Here is a 17978-nt window from a genome sequence, read left to right on the forward strand (position 1 = left end):
TTATATATCATATGTACATCAAAACATCAAAAGATACAACGAAATGTGTTGTTTGCATCATTGTTTTGTCTATGTGCCGGGGCAGCCCACAAGGCTTGCCACACTACTGGGGCCAACATAGGATGCCCATAACTTACTAACCCTAATTAATCTGTATATCTTTGGAAAGTGGGAGGAAACTGTAGCACCCAGAGGAAACCCACATCGTCAATGGGAGAAGTACCACCTCCTTACAAACAACGGTGGGAAAATCTTACCCTTAGTGATTGATGGTGCTGTAAAGCAATTATGTTAACCACTATGCAAGAAACTTCTCTTAAGAAATTGTCCTCCTCTCAAGTTTACTGTCATTTAAATATATATATATATATATATATATATATATACACACACACACACATACATATACACACACACACACATACATACACACACACACACACACACACACACACACAGACAGTCTGGAGAAATGTCTTGTTTGATGGTATCTATCTATATATATTGTCAGCCACAAGTTCAGAAGCCTAAAAGCCTGAGGGAAGTGTAAACGTAACTTTGCTGTCAAATAACGACAGCACAAAAAGATCGTTACTTATCTTTTCACCCGTTTATTTCTTCGAGCTCAGCCGGCGAGTGAACTTGGACCCGACATCAGGGAGAGACCCTTTCTCATCTTCCCGGTGGTTCTACAAGTTCACTGCCCGTTGTCAGAATTATCAGAAGTTATAAGGCCAACGATACAAAAGAATAATCAGTTTGATAACCATTCCGGCCAAGTCAATGGACTACTGATACAGAGAACAATCAGTTTGATAACCATCCCGGTCAAGTCAATGGACTATTGATTCAAAAGTACAATCAATTTGTTAGACACTCCAGCCATCTTAATTAAAGAAAGGAATGTCCTACCTGGTTTGCTGAAGCCACAACTTAATTACAAAGATAAGAACATCCATCAAATTTGTGCTTTAATTAAGAAAGGAATGTTTTGTCAGGTACTGCTTTTTGTCAAAATCAAAAGGTGTGAAAAGCCCAGAGACATCTCATGTGGATCTGGGCAAACTTTAAGCCTTATCTTGCTCCAAAGAAAGCAGCTGTGAGACATTATTCAAACACACTGCAGTCACAGACATAGTCAGTACTTAATTCATTGTTTATAAGGATCTGAGAATCCCTCATTCCCTTAAACTTTATCAGAAGAAACTGTTTCCCATCCTGACCGTTCTTGTTTTTAATCCATCAGACTCGTTTCCTTGATGAAAGAAAATGAAAGAGAATGCTGGATGGATGGGTGCACACCTTGATAATACTAAGGGCCCTGCGTATGCAGCGCTCCCGATAAATGTTCCCGATAGATGGATAGGGACACCCCTATGATCCTCTCAGTCCTTTGCAGGGACTTCCGATCTGATGCTCTGCTGCTCCCATACCACATGGAGATGCCACTCATCAGGATGTCCTCAATGGTGCTTCCATAAAATTCCCTCTCCTCCCAAATGAACAAATTCCTTAGTTCTAGATTCTTGAGTTTCCTCCTCTCAGAATCCACCCTACATGACTCGCGTTTTAATGAGATCTCCTCCCATTTTGACATACAAATATGAGAATACAACGCAGTGTTTTTATGCAGACTATGGAACAGAAATATGACTTAAAAAGCAGCTTCCTGCACTAAAAATGGCCAGTGTGGTTCACCTTACAATAATAAGTGACCACAAATCTACAGCTCATTCAGCAAGTTATATAAAGTAGAAAGCCACATTTATGACACTGATTACAGGTGACAGGAAGTCAGGAAAGATCCCTCATATGCAGAGATGGAAGCTCGACTCTCATTCATTCGGTGAAGTTACAATGGGCCACACCATAATCTACGTTTCGTGAGAGTGCAATAAGTTGTTCATTAATAGAACCACCGCACAATTCCACGCCCTTGCGTGTTCTGCTTAATCATATTCCCAACAGAAACTCAATACATCAGCTTAATAAAGCCATTATTATGCTGGTTTCTCAGGACAAACAAAGTAAGGTAAATGCAAATGATCTGAGCGATTGGTCAAGTTCATAGTCATGCAGCATGGAAACAGGCCCTTCAGCCCAACTGATCCATGCCAACCACCATGTCCCATCCAAGCTCGTCCCACCTTTGCCAGCATTTAAATAAGACCACAAAAATAGGAGCAAAATTAAGCCATTCCAGTTTGTTCCGCCATTTCACCATAGAAGATCCATTTCCCTCTCAGCCCCAATTTCCCGCCTTCTCCCCATATCCCTTCATGCCCTAAGCATCTGTCAATCTCTTACCTTAAACATACTCAATGACTTGGCCTCTACAGCCACCCGTGGCAATGAGTTCCACAGATTCACCACCATCTGGCTAAAGAAATTCCTCATCTTCATTCTAAATGTTCATCCCTCTATTCTGAGGTTATGTCTCCTGGTTCTAGACTTCCCCACCATAGGAAGCATCCTCTCCACATCCACACTATCAAGGCCTTTCAACATTTGATATGTTTCAATGAGATCCCCCTCAGTCTTCTGAATTCCTGAATTCTGAGGCCCAGAGCCACCAAATACAAGACACATGTTCGTCTCAGCCTTTCCTCTCCATCTACCTGTCCAGGTGTATTTTTAAAAGATGCTATTGTGGCAGACTTAATTTCCTCTAACAGTACATCCCCCATACATTTGTTAAAAAAAAAGTTTGTCACGTCCCTGTTAAATCTCTCCATTCTCACCTTAAACCTCTCATCTAGTTCTTCACACAAAATGCCAGAGGAACTCAGCAGGGCAGGCATCGTCCATGGAGGAGAATGAAGAAGTTCTGACCGGCAGAGCGGGGGGGGAAGCAGCACTGACTTCAACATGGCTGCCACGCCACAGCACCTCTGACACTCCAGTGGAGTGCCCGACTCTGACACCTTCCCAGGGCGAGCTGCAACACGGCAGCTCGAGGCCCAGTACTCACTACGACCAAGACCACGCAGCTCCCCCATCATTCACAAATAAACGTGAATCAGACTTGCCACCAACGTCCAACGGGGACTTGCAATCACAAGTGACAAAGATGATCAGTCGCTGTTAGACTGCACATCTCCTTTGCGCAACGAAGCCTGTCTGTCGCACCAAGTCCAGCTCCTTCAGTTTCTGCAATGGGCAAATCTACTTTGTTCTTAATGTCTAGCAGGGTCTTGCGATCATAAGAATCTGTTTTTTAAAAAAAGACAATAATATCTTTGGTTGACCTTGTAGAAGCCACTGCATCTGAGTGCGCCGCCATCTTACTGGAAGTGTGCGCTGCTCTGGATTTCTATCATCTGCAGAATCTCTTGTGTCCTTCTAGTTCTCCATTCCCCAAACCCTGGGAACAAGACTGAGTGCACCCACCCTGTCTATGATCATCATGATTTTAGAGCAAAATTAGGCCATTCAGCCCATTAAGTCTGCTCTACCATTTAATATCGACTGATCCATTCTCTCTCTCAACCCCATTCTCCTGCTTTCTCCCTGTAATCTTTGACACCCTTACTAATCAAAAACCTATGAACCTCCGCTTTAAATATACTCAAATGACTTGGCTTCCACGGCCGTTTGTGGCAAGGAATTCCAGATTCACTACCCTTTGGCTAAAGAAATTCCTCATCTCTATTTTAAATGGAAGTTCTTGCATTCTGAGCTGTGCCATCTGACCCCAGACTCTCCCAACTCCACTTTATCCTTTCAAAATTCAATAGGTTTCAATGAGATCTTCCCTCATTCTTCTGAGCGCCAGCAAGTACAAACCCAGTGCTATCAAATGCTCCAATTATGTTAACCCTTTCATTCCCAAGATCATTCTCATAAATCTCCTTTGGAACCTGTCCAATGCCAGCACATCCTTCACCTCTCAGTCTTCTGCATCCTTGTCCACACAACCTCTTCTTATAACTCAATGCCCCTCGCCCAGGCAATATCCTGGTAAATCTTCTCTGCTCTTTCTTCACTCCCTTATTTTAAAACTCTCTCATTTCCAAATCAATCTCACTAGCAGTCCTTCTCCTTAACTTCCACCCCTCCGTAACTCTCCATTCTGCACAACAGAACCAGTTTTATTATCACTGAAAGAAGCCACAGAAGTTGTTGTTCTGAAGCTGCAATACATATATCTGTTTGTTCATTATGTGTTGTGTCGTATGATGTGGGTGATCATGGTCTGTTCATGACCATGATTGTTCTTGGCAAATTTTTCTACAGAAGTAGTTTGCTTTTGCCTTCACCATCTTCTGGGCAACATCTTTACAAGACAGGCAACTCCAGCCATCATCAACAAAGACTGCCTGCCTGGCGTCAGTGGTCACATACTTGTGATATGCATCATCTGCTCCCATGGCTTCACATGATCCTGATCCAGGGGTGAGGGAGGGTGGGGGGCTAAGCAGGTGCTACACTTTGCTCAAGAGTGACCTGCAGGCTAGCGGAGGGAAGGAGCACCTTACACCTCCTTTGGCAGAGACACATCTCTACCATCACATATACAAATAGTGCAAAAAGAGCAAAAGTAGTGAGGTAGTGTTGATGGGCTCGTTATTCATTCACAAATCTGATGGGAGATGGGAAGAAACTGAGTGTGGTGGGTCTTCAGGCTCCTGAGAAAAGAGCATGTCCTGAGAGGAGGCTCCTTAATGATGGATGCCGCCTTTTTGAGGCATTGCCTTTTGAAGGCGTCCTCAATGTTGGAAGTGCTGTGCTCCTGATGATGCTGGCTGAGCTTACAAAAGCCTGCAGCTTTTTCTAATCCTGTCCGTATCAGACGGTGATGCAACCAGTTAGAATGCTCTCCACGGTACATCTGTAGAAATTTGCTACAGTTCTGGGTGATATACCAAATCTCCTCAAACTCCTAATGAGATATAGATGCTGGTGTGCCTTCTTCGTGATTGCATCAATGATGCATTCTACTTCCCATCAGCACACTCTCAGTGGTCACCCCTTTGGAACCCAAAATTTCAGAATCAGAATTAATACCACCAGCATACATCGTAAAATTTGTTACCTGAGTGGCAGCAATACATTGCAATGCAGAATAGAGAAAAAACTGAATTAAAGGATATGTATGTCAAATAGTTAAATTAACACAAGAAGTGCAAAAATAGAAATTTAAAAAGTAGTGTAGTGTTCATGCGTTCATTGTCCATTCAAAAATTGGATGGCAAAGGGGAAGAAGCTGTTCCTGAATCATTGAGTGTGTGCCTTCAGGCTTCTGTACCTCCTACCTGATGACACCAATGAGAACAAGCCATGACCTGGGTGGTGGGGGTCCTTAATAAAGGACGCTGCTTTTTTAAGCCACTGATGCTTGAAGATGACCTGGATATTACAGAGGCTAGTACCCATGATGGAGCTGATTGAGCTTACAACTCTCTGCAGCTTACTTCAATTTTACACCATAGCCCACCACCCCCCCCACCTCATACCAGATGATGATGCAGCCAGTCAGAATGCTCTCCATGGTACATCTGCAAAAGCTTGAGTGTTTTAGGTGACAAACCAAATCTCTTCAAACTCCTAATGAAATATATCCATTGTCATGCCATCTTTGTAGCTGCATAGATATATTGGGTCCAGGTTAGGTTCTCAAAGTTATTGACTCCCAGGTACCAGAAATGGCTCACTGTCTACACTTCTGATCCCTCTATGCATTCCCTTGTTTTATCCTTTCTGAAATCCACAATTAGCTCTTTGGTCTTACTGACATTGAGTGTCAGGTTGTTGCTGCTACACCACTCAACTAGCAGGTACATCTCACTCCTGTACGCCCTCTCGTCTCCATCTGAGACTCTGCCAACAATGGCTGTATCATCAGCAAATGCCTAGCCACACAGTCCTGAACCTCTCCACCCCTTTCACATTTTGTTCCCCAAAGACCTACTTAGTTCTTATGCTATTTCAGTTCTTTGCTGACACCTCCTTCTGCTGCCCAGTCAAATTTTGTTTCAGAACCACTGATGAAAAGCCATCAACACAAAAGCTCCACAGAATCTAGCACTTATATAATGAAAGGTACAGTTTCTTCAGCGGTAGGAACTAAAGCTGAAAAGTAAACAACTCACAGGCAGAGGTCAGATTATAATGATGGGAAAAGACAGAAACACAGAAGAGATTCTTCAGATACTGGAAAACTTGAGCAACACACAAAATGCTGGGGAAACCCAGCAGTTCAGACAGCATCTATGGAGAGGAATAAATAAGATCTTGCCTCAAACCGTTTATTCCCCCACCAGTGATGCTGCCAGACTTGCTAAACTCCTTCAGCATTTTGGGTGTGTCCTACGAGAGAATCTTTTCTGAATTATCGAGTGCTACCCCAGATGAAACTCATTTTGAAATACAAAGGATTAACAAGCCTGTTTCATTTCCAATTCAACAACCGATTCATGTCTTAAAAATACCAGGGGAGAAGGAGCCAGCAAGTGAGGAATGAAGATGGGGGAAGGGGGAAAAGGAACCATAAGATATAGGAGCAGAATTAGGCCATTTGGCCCATCAAGTCTGCTTTGCCATTTCATCATGGCTGATCCAATTTCCATCTCAGCCCTAATCTCCTACCTTCTCCCTTCATGCGCTGACTAATCAAGAATCTATCAACCTCTGCCTTAAATATACCCAATGACTTACCCTCCACAGCTACCTGTGTCAATGAATTCCAGATTCACCACCCTCTGGCTAAATAAATTCCTTTTCCTCTCCATTCTAAATGGACGTCCCTCTATTCCGAAGCTGGTTTTAGGCTCCCCCAACATAGGAAATATCAACTCCACATCCACTTTATTGAGGCATTTCAACAGTCAATATTTTTTTCTGAAAACCAGTGAGTGTGGGGGGGGGCAGGGAGAGGAGGGACATGGGGAGAGAGGAGGAGAATGGTCGTGGCAAGGGTAGGGAAGAAGAGCAGGCAGAGGGATAAAGGGAGTAGAAGAGGCAGAGCAAGAGAGCAAGGTGGAGGGAGAAGGATGGGGAGGGGGAGAGAGAAAGGACAGAAGGTGGAGGGTGGGGAGAGATATGGATGGGTGAAGGTAGGGGTGGGAAGGTGGTTTTCCAGCCAGGAAGGAAAGGAAGGAAGGGAGGGAGGGAGGGAGGGAGGGAGGGAGGGAGAGAACTAAGAGAAGGAGGTGGCAGAAAAGAGTGGGAGAGGAAGAGGAGGAAACAAGAACAAAACATCGGCTGCAGAGACTGGGATTGTGGGGTGAGCAAACCAGGGAGACAGGGAGACAGGGAGACAGGGAGACAGGGAGACAGGGAGACAGGGAGACAGGGAGACAGGGAGACAGGGAGACAGGGAGACAGGGAGACAGGGAGACAGGGAAAAAAGCTGAAGTGTCAAGACTCCACAGGAATATTTATTCATGTTAACAACCATGACCCTGGTGCAATATGGCTATACATATACAGTCTGGTGGGGAGATGTTTAAAACCAGAACCCCACCCTCACCCCTCCACACACACACACAGGAACAACCATGTACATAGAAACAGAGGGAGCGGGAAAAAAAACAAAATGGAGCAGCTGCTTTTCATCAGAGAAACACATACACACCGACAAAAACAAAGCAATTTTCACCCAAGTAGGTAAAAAAATGTAAAATATTCATTAACTATAAATATTGTTTTAGGAAAGTGCTTTAGGAATGAGGTACATTACCCCTATGCAGGCAGCAGACACACACAACTCAATCACAATTACTGAAGATGATTCTTTTAAAAATAATTTCAAAACACAAAAGTATTAAATGTATTAAACTAATATTTCTTAAACCAGTAATAAACAGTTCCAAACAAAGAAATGATATGAATAAAGGATAGAAAACACCTACAAAGCATACGAAACATAAGGTTAGAATTTTTATTTTCCGAAAATTATTTTCCGGCCCACCACAACGCTAAAAGCATGACAAACGTAAAAAAATTTGTTTTAAAAGTAAACGCAAAGCTACAAAATAAGGTTCAAGGCCGCTTGAGCAGGAAATTCTCATCATAAAAAAATGGGTGGGGTGGGCAAAGGATCAAAATAAAAGACAGAAGCTTTGTCTTAAAATACTTCAGCAATAAACGCAGCAAAATAAATTTAATTCATATCTGAAATCATTAAATGGCATTATTAAGGGAAATAATTTTAAACCTAAACTCATGAATTAAATGTTCAAAGATAAAGCTTTTATAAACAACTTGATATCAACGTTAAAGTATTTCTGGAACATATTAAAGTACTCAGTTTATTTTCAAAGCACCTGCATATTGTAAACCCCTTATCACTGGCTTTAAAGCATCTAGAAACATTTTGAAATTCTAAGTAGTGCTTTAAATAAATTAATACAAATTAAAATATTTAAAAATAATGGAAAAATGATTTATATTGAGACGTTATACATTTTTAATGCATGAGATAAAAACGGTCTGCTGGTACTTTAAAATACAATTTCCTCCTAAGTTAATATTTTTTAAAATTCTTGCTTTGTATTTTAAAGATAAATGCGATAATAATTAAAAATTATAAGCTCAAAGATCTCAAAATATACATGAATTGCTTATTTGTTTTACAGCCATATTTAAGGTAAATTTTGTTTCAGTGCTTTTAAGAAAATGATTTAAAATACACCAACATAGAAATTATATCCCAAAGTTCTAACTATAAAATGAATAAATTTTATCTACCTTCAAGGACAGGTGAAGCTATGAAAACACTTTGTTTCTTTGAAATAAATCAATTATTTCAAACTCCATGTGTCTTTGAAGTTTCAGAATAAGGAGAAATATTTAAATGTTTTCTTTTAAATATGCCTCAAACCCAATAAAACAATGTTTTATTCAAAATGCAATCTTTAAGGTAGGATAATAACAGATAATATACAATAAAAATGAAAATAACACCCATGTACGAAATAGTACAATAAATCCCAAATATAATAGGACTCAATTTTAAATAATCAAATAATAATAACATTAAAAAATAATGTTATAGTAACCAAATTTATATTATAACTGAATAATACTGAATAGTATTACAGGATAAATCTTAATACAATTCTAACCATAATAAGCAGTTTTATAATAAATTTTAAATATGAAAATTAATTATAAAAGGCAAGTAGCTTCTACAATAATTAGAATTTTTAAATGATACAAATATTATAATGGATTAAAATATCTGATTTGGGTTTAATAGCAGCAAATGTCATAAAAATGTTACTTATTTGTTAAATATCACCTACATTTTAAAATTAATAGTGCATTAATTTTAAAACTAATGATAGTTGATGCGATAAGGTTTACTCAGAAGCACTAATTCTAAAAGTAAATAATTGCTATAACAATAATTTACAATGGTTCTTTTTCATATTTACAATAGGGTAAATGTCAGAAAACTATTGATTTTAATGGGAAGCAATGGCAATATTAAGTAGCATTATTTTTTAAAGTTATTTTAAAAATGAGCTATTAATAGCATTATCGATGGATACTAACTAGCATTAACCAATTGATAAAGTAACTGATCAATAACTACTTCACTGTCAGCCACAAACATCTGCTTGAAAGATAAAATTCCTACGTTAAATAATGAAAGGTACTACTGACAGATAATGAAGTAACAAAAAATATTATAAACAGTTGGCTAGATGATTTAAGGAGAGCACTGCCTCAAATGCAATAAATAATAGACAATAAAGGGACGTATTTAATAGTGCAATTTAAATAATAAACGAGAGCACTAATAGGGAAAAGTTGCAATGGTAATGGTGCAGATTAAAGCATTAAGTGTTCCACTAATGCTGTGGATTGCAGCATTACCATGGTCCTGGGCAGGGCCCGCAGCCCCATTGCCCCCGCGCCTCCATTCCGCCCACTCTCCTCACCTTCAGCTAACGGTGTCCCGCTGTCAGCGAGCGGGGTTCTGGAGAAGTGGTACTAGGGGGTGAACTACCGTGTTCTGCGGCCGAGAAGAAGAAACGCACGACGTCTTATTCTTCCTCCCCCTCTGCTTCTGGTCCGGGGACGAGATGGGAGGGAGAAGCAGGAGGAAAAGGGAGAGGCCTCAACCCAGGAGTTGTCCACAGTCGGCCACCCGAGGCCGCGCCCGTACACTCTCGGACTCCACCATCGACTCGGGCGCCCAGCCAAAGGGGTGCAAGGGTGGCCGACCGTAATTCAGCTCCGCTCAATCTCACTTGCCTTTCTTCCCACTCATTTCCTTTGGCACCAGATTAAAAATGTTAGTTTGATTAAATAACGTACGGCTACTTGGATTTGCAGGGGTTGATGGTGTAGAATAACGCCTATTTTTTTTTGTCGCTTCTCTCCCACGCCTCCCCCTCCCTTGTCAATGCTTGCAGACAACCCACTATCCGCCGGGGAGGGAAAAACGGGGGTCACGTGACCACGGGCTCCCGTCAATCAAACTGCGGTTGCTTGCAGTCCGCCAAGCCTCCATCTTCTAGCGGCCGTGCAACAGCCCTTCTCTTTTTCCTCAAATAAGTGACCCTTTGCTTCGATGCATTCCCCACCCCAAGCGCGCACTTCTGCAATTTTGAAATAAAAATCAGAAGCATTCTTGCCCCCTTCGTGAAATAAGCAGTGAAAGAGACAACCCCACCACCCCTCCCCTTCCACAATTACCAATTGAGGCAACGTTGAACTACTGATTGCAAAAGGTTCCGTTGCTAGGAGATTTGAGATTGCAGAGGGAAATAAGCAGGAAAGGATTGAGGAAGCGGCGACGTGGGGTGAGGAATGGAGGGGGAGGGGTAAAAGCGATTTTGTTTTGTGAAAAAACGGAGCAGTTTCTGTTTCTTTCCTGATCATAATTGCCTGTTGTACATCCTGATTTTGGCAGGGTTGGACAGAAGAGAGGGGGAGGGAAGAGCAGCTGGTGATGGTGGCAAATAGTTGCCCATTGATTCTTACTAAGAAAAATTTATGTTGCTAAGGCTCCCTGAATTTAGAAAGAAACTCCCACCTACAATCGCAAACATAAGTGATCTGATTTAATTGCGGTTTTTGAACACAGAGAACAGGTTCTCAGCCAGCTCCATCATCCACTAGCTCCCCACCATCCATGACATCTTCAAAAGGCAGTACAGTACCTCAAAAAGGAGAAGATCAGTAAGGACCCCCATCACCCAGGCCATGCCCTTTTCTCATTGCTACCATCAGGGAGGAGGTACAGGAGCCTGAAGACACACACTCAGTGATTCAGGAACAGCTCCTTCCCCTCTGCCATCAGATTTCTGAACAGTCCATGACCACTGTCTGACTATTCTGCTCTCTTTTACCTCTACATAATTATTGGTTATAATATTTCTGATTGTGATTGATAGTATATTTTATATATTTCACTGCTGCCTGAAAGGAGTTTGTACGTTCTCCCCGTAAGCACATGGGTTTCCTCCGGGTGCTCCGGTTTTCAACCACAGTCCAAATATGTACCGGCTGGTAGGTTAATTGGTCATTGTAAATTGTCCTGTGATTCGGCTAGAATTAAATTGGAGGATTACTGAGGAATGGGGCTCGAAGGGCTGGAAGGCCCACTGCACCATATATTACATATTGATGCAGCTACAAAGAAGAAACAATGGCTGTATATCATTGATTTGGAAACAGCTTTCCAACTGTGATAACACTGCTGAACGGATCCTGACCCGGATCTGGGCCGTACCCTCCAAATATCCAGACTTGCCTCTTGGTTTTTTTTGCACTACCTTACTTCCCATTTTTCTATTTTCTATTTATGATTTATAATTTAAATTTTTAATATTTACTATCGATTTGTAATCCAGGGAGCAGGAAGCGCAGAATCAAATATCGCTGTGATGATTGTACGTTCTAATATCAATTGTTTGGCGACAATGAAGTATAAAGTATAAGTATTAGGACTTTGAAGAGATTTGGTATATCACCAACACCACTTGCAAATTTCTACAGATATACCATGGAGAGCTTTCTAACTGGCTGCGTCACTGTCTGGTACGGGGGGTGGGGGGGTGCTACTGCAGAGGATTGAAATAAGAGTTGTAAATTCAGTCAGCTCCTTCATGGGCACTAGCCTCCATAGCATCCAGGACATGCCCTCTTCTCATTGCTACCATCAAGGAGGAGGTACAGAAGCCTGAAGACACACACTCAACGCTTCTTCTCCTCCGCTATCTGATTCTGAACGGACATTGAATCCATGAACGCTACCTCACTGCTTTTCTGCCACACTTAACTATTTTATATATATTTACTGTAATTCACAATTTTTTCTATTATGTATTGCATTGTACTGCTGCCACTAAGACAACAAATTTCATGACCTACGCCAGTGATATTAAACCTGATTCTGATTGCTGTCACAAAATAACAAATTTCATCACAGATAGTAATATTTATAGTACTATTTCACAACATTATGGCCATGATTCTGATTAAAATTGGCAGTCACATCAGCAGTTTGATTGATAGTCAAACAGCATCCAATCATATAAAAGACGCAGCAGTGAAACAAGTATCAGCTGTGATGGACGAAATGTGTCGGCCCTAAACCTCAATGGTCCATTTCAATGGCTCCATTTAACATCAGAGGATGCATACAGTATACAACCTGAACTTCTTACACTTCACAGACATCCACGAAACAATAAACCCCATAGAATGAATGATAAACGAAGACCCCTCCCCCACCCCTCATACAAGCAGCAGCAAATGAGCTGACCTCCCCCTCCCCATCAGAAGCACGAACCACACCCCCACCACGTGAGGAACAGCAGAAGCTCCCGAAAGAGACCCCAATCCACAGACCATTAAAAGCTGGGTCCATAACCCAACACTTCAGAGTCTCAGACACGCGCCCTCCATCGAGGGGGGAGAGGGGTCGCTTTTGCAACAAGAGCAGAGACCAGCAGCTCACAGATCTAGGATTACCATCTTCCGCATCGCTCCATAGATGCTGCCTGATGCAATGAGTTCCTCCAGCACTTTGTGTGTTATCACTAACCTGGTCTTCCCCTTCGTTTCACTTTCCCATTAACTGCCCTGATTCTACCTGCATGTCGTTGGGATGTGGGAGGAAATTGGAGCAGCCAGTGGGGAAACCCATGCAGTCACAGGGAGGATGTGCAAAATCCACACACAACGGCAGAGATCATTTGAGATCGAATCCAGGTCTCTGACACTATGGGGCCCTCTCCATCAGGGAGGAGGTATAGCAGTCTGAAGCCTGAACCACTTAGCAATTCAAAAACATGAAGAATGGGGCTTGTTTTGCAATTGTTGCGTTGTCACTTAGTACGTTCTGTTTTGCTCTGTTCTATATTGTTCTGCTGAGCATGTGGGCATGCTACGTTGGCACCAGTGTGTGTGGTGACAACTGCAGCCTGCCCACAGCACATCCTCTGGTTGTATTGGTTGTTAATGCAAATAACTCAGTTCACTCAACACACATCAAATTTGCTGGTGAATGCAGCAGGCCAGGCAGCATCTCTAGGAAGAGGTACAGTCCACGTTTCGGGCTGAGACCCTTCTTCAGGACTAACAGAAGGAAGAGCTAGTAAGAGATTTGAGAGGGGGAGATCCAAAATGATAGGAGAAGACAGGAGGGGGAGGGATGGAGCCAAGAGCTGGACAGGTGATTGGCAAAAGGGATACGAGGGGATCATGGGACAGGAGGCCCAGGGAGAAGGAAAAGGGGGGGGGAACCCAGAGGATGGGCAAGGGGTATAGGGTTTTTTTGGGTTTCTCTGGGTTTTTCTCCCCTCCCCCTTTTCCTTCTCCCTTGGGCCTCCTGTCCCACGATCCTCTCATATCCCTTTTGCCAATCACCTGTCCAGCTCTTGGCTCCATCCCTCCCCCTCCTGTCTTCTCCTATCATTTTGGATCTCCCCCTCTCAAATCTCTTACTAGCTCTTCCTTCAGTTAGTCCTGACGAAGGATCTCGGCCCGAAACGTCAACTGTACCTCTTCCTAGAGATGCTGCCTAGCCTGTTGCGTTCACCAGCAAATTTGATGTGTGTTGCTTGAATTTCCAGCATCTGCAGAATTCCTCATGTTTACGTGACTCAGTTCACTGTATGTTTCAATATCACCATCACTATGATGTGCCGTGTTGTATGACGTGGGCGATCATGGTCTCTCTCTGCGTTCCTCCAGTATTTTTGTGCATGATAGATGAGAGAAAGGCTGGTTCACTCTGATGACAACCACTCACTTCTGGTGTCGGCCTTCCTCATTTGCACCTGTCCATTTCTGGAGAAACAGGAACTGGCCACAACGTAAGTATGGTCTAACCTAGCAGGTATTTAGCAGTGACATCCCTGTTCCCTCACACTCTCCCTCCGCTCTCCACACACTAAGTTGTTTTATTAACTTGAGCTTCTATATTTAGTGATGTGTATCCATGAGTTGGCTCAGTTGAGATATGATTACGACTATCCAAGGACAGGCATATAGTCAGCCTCGTTTGGAGTACCTGGGTCTCTCACTCTTCCTTAAAGCCCAAGAGATACCTATTTGGCCCATTGAGTTGATGCCAGTTCATAGAGCAATCCTGTCCCCACCCCTAAACCCACACCTCACCCAGACTACATCTTGATCTCTGTTGCTCTCTATGTGAAGTTTGCAGATTCTCACCGAGACCATGTGGGATTCCCCTGGGCGATCCAGTTTCCTCCCAGCCATACTTGCATTCCAGCGACAAGTGGGGTTGCTGGGATTACTATCAGTGGGTGGCCAGCATCATAGAGACAGGGACACAGACAGAGAGAGTTAGATAAATAGAAAGAGAGAGAGAGTTAGATAAATAGAGAGAGAGAGAGAGAGAGAGAGATTATATAAAAACCACAAATTAATTCGTTATTACAGTCTCTGTTAACCTTTTTGCTGTACAATTAAAAGATGTTACACAGGGAATGTTTCAGGGAAGCAAGTGAGTTTAAAGGGAGAGCAGGAAACAGAAGCCGGGGAGGGACAGAACCAGGACTCTGACCAGCAGAACAGGCAAATGTCACACGGCGGATTTCTGACCAGATTATCAGAGTCTTACTATACAAGGGCATCTGTGTTGACGTTAAAAAGATTACTTTTCACACGTACATCAAAACAAACACTGAAATGCGATGTTTGCGTCACATCAAATCAGCAAGGATGTTGTGCATTTAACATTTCAGTAATATTTTGAGTAATCTTGTTAAAATGTTGATTAAGCATTCTTTGTTCACTTAAATAATTCATTATGGGTTACATGTATAAATCCTTGAATTACACTCGTCATCACACTACCATGCATGCCTCGCTTAAAGTAAGCACAAAGTCAGACCCACATTTTGGACTCCCATGACTTCGTTTGAATTAGTTTAACGTTCTGAAGTTAAAAAACGTAACAAAGGACAGCTGTCACCATTCTTCCGTCGCCAACGTAGCTTGCCCGCAACTTACTAACCCTAACCTGTTACATCTTTGGAATGTGGGAGGAAACCGGAGCCCCCAGAGGAAATCCACCCAGTCACAGAGTGAACGTACAGACTCCTGACAGGCAGCGCCGGGAATCAAACACTGATCAGTGATCTGCCTGCGCCGTAAAGCGAGTGCTCTGCCCGTCACGCCACCATGCCTCCCCGTACCATATGTTAACTGAAGCAACAACAGCGGAGCGATCTCCAGTTCTACAAGCTTTCCCAAGCTCACAAGTACTGCCCACGGGATATTTTCGTACTGACATCAGCTAATATTACATCAGTGACCTCAGGTCAAAGGGCACAACCCAGGGCAGGGAGAAGGCATGACACAAGCACAAGCCCCTCCCCTTCTCATCAACTCAGGAAGTCATGATGAGGGACAAATTGTTTCCATTTGCATCTCATTAGGAGCCAATTGCCATGGTAACGGGAGATGTCCAAAATTAGCTTTGTGTAGAATGCCAAAAATAGTTTCACAGGATTATTTTTTTTCAGGTTTTTAATATAAACAGCAATTATTTATTTCACAGTTTGTCTATTTCCCCATTACCTCAGTTTGATGAGGACCAGGATCCTAAGCTGATCTTGACAGGGTCCAAATACAAGGGACCTATCTGTCTTTGCTGACAGTTGCGTGTTCCAGGATGGGCAGCTCCAGCTCAAACCGGGAGAGCGATTCCTGTGGGAGAAATGAGAGGGGAAAGAATGAAGTATGGGATGGAATGCCGATGCTCTGCCCATCGATGACAATGGGGACCAGCGGATCATTTACCAGAGAAGTTTACCTTCCCTTTGAGGCAGTTAGTATAGTCAATGTAATCAGAGAGAGAAGGGGTAGGAGGGGTAAGAGGAGGAGGTGGTTTGGGGGAGAGGTGCGGGTAGGGAGTGAGAAAGTGGTGAGGGGAGAAGGGGAGCACACAAGAACACAAGCTGAACTTGCTGATGCCAAGTGCTTTCGGAAGTCCGGAAAGCCTCTCCTAAACAGTCGCTTCTTTTTCCAAGGGGCTAAATATTTGGGACAAGGACCTAGATCAGTTCAGACATCCCACTACGAGACCGACACATTCGAAGAAATGTTGAGGTTCGATCCAGCAAGCTGATTGGATGAAGAAGCTCTGAAGGGAACGGCCATTTCCAAAGGGACTGGACCCAAAGCCTGATTGGCAACAAATCGTGGACTTGATGGAAATTTAACAGCACCAATCCTCGGCCTAGTCGAGCCAAATCTGTAGACTTTCCTGAAGGACTACTGGGAATTCTGGAATGTTCCACTGCAGAGTGTGAGAGACTGAGCCCGGGACCTTGCTGCTTAAGACCTTATATCCTGGAGAAAATCCGAACTGAACTTGGTCCTATCCCAAATCTGCCCCCACACCTTAGGAAAAGAAAAAACTATTTCTGAAGACCTCCAAATGCAATTTTTTGGTGCTTTTGGCTCATGCCATCACTGAAGTCTCCCCTCCACCTCAGCAACTGGAACAAGAGCTGGGGGAAGGGGGCTGACAGGACAGACTCTTCCATTTAGAAATTATTCAGGCCTTTGCAAGATGTCCTGCGTGGTTTTCCCAACCAATACCACACTGAGGTGGATCAACCATTTTGTGTCACTTCCCACTGTCTTGCTAGCATGATCAAAGACCCCACCTACCCCAGAAATGCTCTCTTCTCCCCTCTCCCACTGGATGGAAGATACAAAAGCTTGAAAGCACTCAACACCAGGCTCAAGGACACCTTCCACCCCACTGTTAGAAGATTATTAATCATTAAGACTGACTCATGGTTTCATAATCTACCTCACTCTGACCTTACACCCTATCCTTTACCTACACTGCACTTTCTCTGTAGCTGTTACACTTTTCTCTGCATTCCGTTCACAAACAAGAGCTGAAGGGTCTCGGTCTGAAATGTCGACTGTACTCTTTTCCATAGGTGCTGCCTGGCCTGCTGAGTTCCTCCAGCATTGTGTGTGTTGCCTGCATTCTGTTATTGTTTTACCTAGTTCTACTGGTGTAGTAACCTGATCAGCATGGGGGTATGCAAAACAAGCTTTTCACTGTATCTCAGCACATGTGACAATATTCAACTAGTTCCAATTCCAATCACGTGACCAGGATTCCATCTTCCCTGCACGTCTGTCACTTGCGTGTGTACGTATCCAAGTCTCCATCCACATGTGTACCTGTGTGTGCATCTGTTGTTGTCTGTGGTTACACGCCTCTCTCCCACCTCCTCTGTCTCTGCACGTTTCTGAGTGTATGTGTGTGCACTCTTCTCCCCCGCCAACCTCCTCTGTCTCTGCACATTTCTGTGTATGTGTGTGCACTCTTCTCTCCCCCAACCTCCTCTATGTCTCTGCACATTTCTGTGTATGCACACGCATGCACATATATGTATATATACCCCTCTCTTCCCACCTCCTGTGTCTCTGCACAGTTCTGTCTATCTGTGTGCACCTCTCTCTCCCCGCTGTGTGTGTGTATGTATACATTTCTCTGTATGTTTATGATAATGAGTCAG

The 17978-nt window shown here is 43.1% G+C and overlaps 1 protein-coding gene across 3 annotated transcripts in view; it reads right to left on the minus strand.

The window, feature by feature from the left end:
• Positions 1-17978, minus strand: part of LOC140197835 (guanine nucleotide-binding protein G(I)/G(S)/G(T) subunit beta-2) — a 154738-nt gene that overhangs the window by 113869 nt on the left and 22891 nt on the right. Inside the window, exon 2 of one of the 3 annotated variants that reach the window (XM_072258318.1) lies at positions 16012-16140. The exons of 1 other annotated variant lie outside the window; for it this stretch is intronic. The gene's annotated coding sequence lies outside the window, so the exon portion shown is untranslated. Of the gene's footprint in view, positions 1-9890; positions 10220-16011; positions 16141-17978 lie in introns of those variants that run through there. One more of the 3 variants, XM_072258319.1, reaches the window with a different exon arrangement.

The sequence above is a fragment of the Mobula birostris genome, chromosome 5, assembly GCF_030028105.1.
Source record: "Mobula birostris isolate sMobBir1 chromosome 5, sMobBir1.hap1, whole genome shotgun sequence".
Taxonomy (NCBI): Eukaryota; Metazoa; Chordata; class Chondrichthyes; order Myliobatiformes; family Myliobatidae; genus Mobula; species Mobula birostris.